Raw genomic sequence first — 7,388 nt, 5'->3', positions numbered from 1 at the left:
CTCTGAATTGTGCCACATGAACTTAACTTTAAATACACATTTGAAATGTTCTGGACCATCAATTTGGGGGCTGAGACCGTTAAACCATCAACTTTGGGGGGCTATGACCAGAGCCAGCAAAACACATGACTTATTGGTATATACTAAGTATTGTAATTATGAGTATTGTTAACATTTTTACTAAAAAGAGTTTCAAAAGACGATGTGCATGAACTAGGGTAGTGGATGGGACGTTCGGGCTACAAATGGCTCTCACATGACATTCAGAACGAGATCCTTGATATATTAGGGAGATCTGTTTTGCGCTCCGTGGTAGCAGATATTAAAAGTCGGAAATATTTTGCTATTATGGTTGACGAAACTTGTGACATATCCATCCGTGGACAATTAATATTCTGCATTAGAACTGTGAATAAAAATGTTGATATTTTTGAGGAATTCGTGTGCTTTTATGAGATTCCGAACACTGAGGCCAAAACTTAAGAAAAGGGAGAGAGTGAGTCATTCATTAATTTATTTCAGTGATCAGAGCACCCCCAATAATTTTGACAAGTCGGCGCCCCTGAATAAATGAGATCTATTATAGAAGAAAGATGGAGGGAGCAAAAGGTCGAGAGGGGGGGGGGATTTTCCCTATTTGTTGTTTAGATTTGGAGACCATTGACTTTCCCGATAGCGTAGTGGTTAACGATGCCGCCTTGCAATCAAAGGATCTAGGGTTCGATTCTCGGTGAAAGCGCAAAGCACAGAGGTTCGCATTCCACTGTAAACCATAGGTCCAGTCCTTGAGCACAGATATAAAACATATTATGCAACAAAACTTTTGTGTTGTTTTCGTAAACGTTTTATGTCTAAATAATTATAATTCTTCGTCTTGGTGCTCAAGACCTTGCTGTCGAATATTTTTGGTTCGAATCCCAGCTGTGCGAATTATTTCAGGTTTCATCTCAACATTATACACAGTATACCGTATTTAAGCCAACTTGTGTGGCGCAGTGGTTAGCACAGCGCGCTACGAAGTCAGGGGTCCCAGGATCGAATCCTGGCCTGGGCGTTCTTTGCTAGTGTCCTTTCATTATTTCATCACATCAGCACTCATCTTCGTCGTCGCGACTAGCCAAAAGTGCAAGAAAAGCGACGCAAAATAATAATAATCGATTCATCAACCACCTCGCTTAATCTGATTTCATGCTTATTCGAAAATTAGCCTCGCAGCACTTCTGGACAGTATAATCGTTGAAGCTAAAAATCAATTGGTATATTTTCATAAATCCTAATGAGAAACAGACAAGAAGGTGAGAGAGCTATAGTTGTAGTTACTTTACTAAAAAAATTAACTCTGTTACAGTTACTCTTTTCGAATGTAACTCTGTTACAGTTACCTTTACTTTAAAAATAATTTACGGTGAGTTATTTTTAGTTACTTTATTCTACCTGTAGATATAGCTGGCAGAGTGTGTTGCTTTTATGAACTGCAAACAAGTTGCTCTTTTCTTCACTGATAAAGTCATAAGATTACAATTTTCTTTTTTTAAAGGAAATCATAACTGTATTCATTACTGTTAAAACGTACAAAAAGTAACTATTAATTTTGTAAAAAGTAACGTAAAAGTAACCCTCATTGTCGCAATTAGCTTAAAGAGGTAGAAAAGTGACGTCCAATGAAGGACATGTTCGAGTCCATTATTGTTTTACGTTCACCTATTTCATCTAATCATTATCTATGTTCATCGCCGCGATTAAGAGATGAAAAAACGGCGTTCAATAACTAAATAAAATAATAGAAATATTAACTACATTATTTCGAAAAGGCAATGTCTTGGTATATTTCGACACTTTTCTTCCACTAAGAAAGGAAAGCACACATCCTTCGAACATGCGAATCACAATTTCAATCCATGGTAGGTACAATGTGCATTAACCATGCACGAATAATAAATATTACTATTATGATTATTCCAACACCAAGTAATGTGTTTCTACATAAACAAATACAAATCATATTATACATTATTATTTTCTACTCTGTATGTGAGCTGGACTCTGTGGTGGAATAATCATCGTATCATACTACGAAGCCAGAGGTTCCAGATTCGAGCAATGGCCAGACATGAATAGCACATGTATCGTTATTTGTACCATCATCGATTCCATCAGTTCATTCTCATCGTCACAATTAACCCAAGAGATATAAAAGTGCTATAAAAGAACCAAAATATAAATACAAATATTTTGCGTGACTTACAGATATGAAAAAATCAATATTTCTCTTATTTAATTTACAAGTTTGCATTATTCAAATTGTAATGATTGTGATGTATACACTGTACTTTAGGAAATTTTACGTTTACAAAAATTCTGACCAATTTCCATTCTCTCTCTTAGGGAAAAAACGTAAAATGCGTTGAAACGCTTGGAACATATATAACTTCATCCACTACGTAAACAATGTATTTATTATTGATAGTAGTTCTACAACAATCAGGATTATATGTGAACAACCACTACTATATAAGCTTGATAATAGTCTTGACAAAATATGAGAGTTCAGCAAACTAATATTGTTTATAAATAGAAAATTGATATTACGGACACTATAAACATGTTATCTAAATGGCAACACAGCACATAAAGATATTCAACTGCGAACTTCTCTTGTTGACTTTTATTAGACACAAAGATTCGTTGCAATTACATATCGTTATTCTCTGAGCACTTATATTCACCAACAATCGTGTTTGGCTTTAAAAAGTTACACTAACAAAGAGCAACGAGTTACCAATTCTGACTGACAAAAACGAAGAAGAAAATACAGTTGCTTTCATTGTTCGTTCAGAAGAATAATAGTCAACAATGAGACTTTTAATCAAAACAATATTGGGAACTTTCCAAATTATGCTTTCCAGTCACATCTGTACTTAAGTACATCATTTATTCTGTCCATAAGAAAACATGTAAATTAAAACTACCTCGAATTTACGGCACAAATTTTCTTCAGATTCAAGCAGCAGGCTGTTTTTTCCCATGCGCATATTACACAATTAGAGTGACGATTAATATGCACTTCCAAAATAATATTACAGAGAACCATTATGTATTTCTTTAAAACTTTAAAACAAAATTTCCCGTTTTATGTAGTCTTTCCATCTACCACTGTTCATAAACGTCTATCTTTAGTAGCTATTATTGGACGTAAATCAACTTTTCATAAATTATAGCTGATTTTTATAAACATTTTACATGAAATATTCCACTTCTGAACAGATAATATGTGGTTTAATCGTGGTAACAAAACACAATCATTTTTTGAGAAGTAATAAATGACAAGCGTTTATTGATTGATTAAAGCAAAAAGTTGGTATAATATCAACTTGAAACGAAACGCAAATTATACTAATAAAATCCAATCAGCAACTTTCATTGTCTGTGCTAAATAATGTTGCTAGTTTCCAAAATACAGAAAATCAAGGAAATATATAAACATGCAACTCTTTTTAAGACATGGTTGAAGGTTTTAGCTCTTGAAAGCTTTACCGTTTACCTTAAGAAGTTAACATTAGGTCTTTTAAAAGCAAGCATCCCGAAACGGGTACGATTCCATCTTTTTGGCAGCGGAAAATGAATCTTTGAATCGTGAAACTGTTTGACCTGTGGTCGCCGACAATTCTTTGCTGATACAGCTTCGACCCGAATAATTTGCACCGACTGAGGCCTGGCCCTGTGGCGTGCCCCCATATCTTTGTAGCACTGGAAAACGGCCGATGGCACCGAAACATCACGATACTCACGGTACATGTTGTGTGTTCCTGATCTGGAGTCATAGCGTAGCCATATTCCGTAGTTCTTGATCTCCGAGAAGGACTTTTCTGGAACTATCTTCAATGATACGATCTCCCCTGTACTCTTCTTGACCTTCTTCAGTTTACGGAAGAAGTACCAAAACTTAGACTTCGCCTCGACGTGGTTAGGTGCAAATATTGTCAGTTTGTACAAGGGCGGCTTCGTTTCTTTTGCAGTTGGCAGCTTGCGACCAATTATCTCGTATTGCTTCAAGTGTCCTGACATATTGGTACGGCGGAACTCACTGAATCGAACACACTTCCACAATATTATTGTAAAAACTTGAAAGATCGAACTTGTTAGACCGTTCTTACACTTGATGCGAAGAATCAACCTCGAACTCCACGCGCTTCGGCTTCACACTGCACAGCGCGTCGCAACACAGGCTACTTCAAGTTCGACAATGCCTTCTTTTTCTTCTTATCGCCCATTCTCGAAATGAAACAAACGTTGAGCTTTCATTGTTTAGTGTCGTTATCTTTTGTATTGCTTATGCAGACGATTATAGTGGAAGAAATATTATGGACTAACAATGAATAAAAATGATGCAGATGGTGCTATGGCTTAAACAACAATATTTCAGACTTAACATGTTTGAAGAGCACCTACGGAAATTAGCGACAAGACATGCTGTGTTCTGAACTGTTTTTTTTTTTTAAAAAAATCATGTAACACCATGTACAGTGGGATCCATGAGTATTACCGTGCAAATTGTCCATGACTATTTTCATTAATTTTTCTCTTGCATCCTGTGTGTTTTTAAGAGAGGGATTTTTATTTATGTCGCTGCAGAAGTTGTCAACAGCTTGTTTTGAGTTTTCTTTTAATTCTTGAAGCTCTTATTGGGTCAAATAAAGTGCACGAACATGGTGATGGACAATTTGTACGGTAATACTCATGGATCCCACTCTACAGCAAGGCATACAACACCTTTTTACACGACATTCTCCAGATCGAATGTACAGTGGGATGCATAAGTTTTACCAAGAAAATTGTCCATCAACATGTTTATTCCCTTTGTCGTACGCAATGACAGAAACAAAATCCCAAACAAGCTAATGACAGCCCCTGCTGCACCAGCACGCGTAAAAAATCTATTTCTTAAAAACACGTAGAATGCAAAAAGAGGAAAATTAATGAAAATGGTTATGGACAACTTGCCGAGCAATACTTGTGGCTCCCACTGTACATAGAAACTCTCCAACTATAAGATTTCAAAAGCATTTCAATAAAATGTCATTATTAGATAATGTGGACATATTGTCTGATACATGTAATGTTCTTAGGAGTAAGATTTTGTAAGTTGAGATTTTTTATTGAATCAAACTTTTTATTGAATCAAACTGCAATCTCTCGTTGAATTGGATTAATGTTGTAACTTCAGGATTTATATTTGTTTTTGCTCGGGTCTTCGATCTTCTGATGGATGAACAAATGGAAGAATAAGTGAATTAATTATTAATAGTGCTATTTATTTTGAGTATTGTTCGGTAGAAATTCTGAAAGTTATTGTAAATAATTAATAAAGAGTTCTTATCATAATAATGCATGGTATCTATAACTAATGCTGATTTTTCGCTTTGTACAGTGGAATCCATGAGTATTACCGTGCAAATTGTCCATCACCATGTCGTGAACTTTATTTGACCCAACAAAAACTTCAAGCATTAAAAGAAAATTCGAAACAAGCTGTTGACAACTTCTGTACCAGCATACATAAAAATCTATCCCTTAAAATCACATAGGGTGTAAAAGAAAAATTAATGAAAATAGTCATGGACAATTTGCACGGAAATACTCATGGATCCCACTGTACCCGGGAATCGGAGGCTTATTAAACAAGAAACAATACCTGTGTTATTGGCACATTATAATACAATTAGTGTTGCCCACGAGACGAGACTTTGGCCTGTCTCGTCTCGTGGAAGTCTCGTGGAAATGCTGTCTCGTCTCGAAAATATTCGTTTGTCTCATGACACATGGTCAATCTCGTCTCGTCTCGTCTCGAATTTTTAAAAGCCTGTCCCGTCTCGTCCCGTGGACAACACTAAATACAATATGCCCCATATAATAACAATTAAACAGTAATGACTTTTACGACTTTTAAATACTCTGGTAATATATATCACAAAATTAAACGTTATTAGTATTTTAGAAAATCATGATTGTAACATTGATGTTAATATGTTCCCATTTGCTTACAAATATTGATTTGTAAACATGTACAGTACTACATTCACATAAAATTGGCAGAAAGTTGCAGAGTTGATGTTACCGGAAATATATCCGAATATCATTATTTTAGAAACTAATAATTGTCAATTAGTTCTATTACTACCAAACATTGCTGACCTCCGTGGCGGAATGGTTAGCACGTCCCGGGTTTGAATCTCGACCAGTGCATGGCTGTTTTTTGCGAGTGTCTCTTCATAAATACCATCATCATATCATTCATCCTCGTCGTCGCGATTAGCCACAAGTGTCAGAAAAACGATGCTATGTAACAAAAATCAAATCAAAATCAAACCACGAAATATCTTCTTGTATCTCGACAAAAAGTTAAGGAAAATATTATGAATTCCGTGCTAAAGAAGATGCAAAAAAAAGGGGGGGGTGTTTACCCTTCTTTGACCCAACTTTTCGAAAAGGTGTGCAAGAAATTGAGATACAAGACAAGGTGGTAAGATATGGCAGTGATTGCTTAAGAAAGAAGCTATAAATTAATGCGAGTATATAGTGATTGCGAAGTAAACGCAGCTCCACTTCTTTTCAATTGTGCCATGGTAATTTCAAGATTTGGCACTAATTAATTTCAAAATAAAAGCGCATGCGAGCAAATGGTATTAATAAAAAAGTACATGCTTGTAAAGCCAATTACGTTTCTCGTTTAATACCAGAGCCAAGGTTATTGAACTCTTAGACAAATTCGCAATTCGCTCCTCGAAAGAGAAAAAAAATCCTTAACGACATGACAATTGTTAGCATTCATGAAAACTATAATCACACGATATCTCAAAATTTTGCATCATTTATGGTGAGTGGCGGGAGCCTGTGAAGCGTCACTAATAACAAAAGAGAGTCGGTTGGCTTCAGGAAAAAGTAGGCCTCGAGAAAACATTTCTTCTGAGTGAGAACCATTGCGAGTTTCACTAATTGCACGCACGTCTTACGCATGTGTAATTAATCCTTTCGTGAACCTTAAGTACTCGTTCATTGCTCACGTAAATTGTTAATCGACGAAAAGGTTAAGAACAATAGAATAACACATTTTGGATGGTTCTAAGATACTGAGATAAGAAGTTCCGAAGTTAATGCTGGAAAACAGCCTAAGCAAAACACTTTCAGATGCCTCTTTGTCTAAAAATCGTTCACTGAAACAAGAAAGCTTCGTTTGAAGCACTGATAAGTATGATCCTAAAGTGAAAATAAGTTTGAAGAACACACTCCTTACTGTAATTTGATAAGATCTGGTAATTTGTCTTTCAACACCTCAACATTTCTAATTTGCTTTACCCATCATATCAGCTAATGTTACATTGTTCTTATGA

The 7,388-nt window shown here is 35.6% G+C and overlaps 1 pseudogene; it reads right to left on the bottom strand.

The window, feature by feature from the left end:
* Positions 1-2,458: 2,458 nt before the first annotated feature.
* Positions 2,459-4,208, bottom strand: LOC145978910 (large ribosomal subunit protein eL20 pseudogene; annotated as a pseudogene).
* Positions 4,209-7,388: the final 3,180 nt, after the last annotated feature.

This window comes from Lepisma saccharinum, chromosome 25 (assembly GCF_977018435.1).
Source record: "Lepisma saccharinum chromosome 25, izLepSacc3.1, whole genome shotgun sequence".
Classification (NCBI taxonomy): domain Eukaryota; kingdom Metazoa; phylum Arthropoda; class Insecta; order Zygentoma; family Lepismatidae; genus Lepisma; species Lepisma saccharinum.
This window is presented reverse-complemented; position numbering and strand designations above follow the sequence as displayed.